The following is a 1,084-nucleotide window of genomic DNA, read 5'->3' as shown; positions in this document are numbered from 1 at the left end:
GCGTCCCCGCCGCTGCGTCCCCTCCCCACAGGTCACTGAGCAGCTGCTCCAGGGGCCCCAGGGACCCCACTCACCCTGTCTGGGGACATGGGGTACCCAGGGTCACACGGCATCACCTGGCATCACCCAGGGTCACCCGGGGTCACCCGGGGTCACCAAGCACCATTCAGTGTCACCCGGTATCACACGGGATCACCCAGTGTCACTCGGTGTCACCCAGGGTCACACGGTGTCACCCAGGGTCACACGGCACCACCGGCAGTCTCACGAGGTCATTCAGTGTCACCCGGTGTCACCTGGTGTCACCCAGTGTCAGTGTCACCTGGTGTCACCCGCTGTCACCCGGGGTCATTCAGCATCACTCAGTGTCACCTGGTGCCATCTGGTGTCATCTGGAGTCACCCAGAGTCACTCAGTGTCACCTGGAGTCATCCTGTGGCACTGGGTGTCCCCCAGTGGCCCCTGGTGGCACCTGAGGCCACCTGGTGTCCCCCAGCCCTGCTCAAAGTCCTCTGGGTGGGGCACAAGAGAGGCAGGGCATGAGAGGGCAGGGCTGGGAGCAGGGGGGGCATTGGTGGGTGGAGCTTCAGTGGTGTGGGTGTGGCCTCACAGGGGGAGGGGCTTTCGCACTGGGTGTGGTCACTTGAGTGGAGCTCATCCAATGGGGTGGGGCTAGAAGGGGTTTGTGGGCGTGGCCATGGAGGTGAGATGAGGGGGGTCAGGTGGGCGTGGTTTTTAGTGGGCAGGGCTTTGTTGTGGGTGGGACTTGTGGGCGGGGCTGGTTGTGGGCGGGGCTCATTTTGGGTGGGGCTAACCGGCAGGAGAGGCAGCGGCCATGGGGGCGGAGCCTGTAGCCGTAGGCAGGGTTGAGGCAGCAGTCAGCCAATGGGACGGGCTCATCACCCAGTAGCTCCACGCAGGCCCCGCCCCCCTCAGCCTCCTCCAATCGGGCGAAGCACCAGACGGGCGTGGCCGCTGGGGGCAGGACCATGAGGGGTCACAAAGGGTCACTGGAGGAAATGCTCCCCAGTGTTCCCAGTACTGCCCAGCATCGCTCCCAGCATCCCCCACTCCCCACCCAGCC

This window comes from Manacus vitellinus, unplaced genomic scaffold (genome assembly GCF_001715985.3).
Source record: "Manacus vitellinus isolate BGI_N305 unplaced genomic scaffold, ASM171598v3 scaffold_155_pilon, whole genome shotgun sequence".
In the NCBI taxonomy this organism is placed as follows: domain Eukaryota; kingdom Metazoa; phylum Chordata; class Aves; order Passeriformes; family Pipridae; genus Manacus; species Manacus vitellinus.
Note: the sequence above shows the minus strand (reverse complement) of the source record.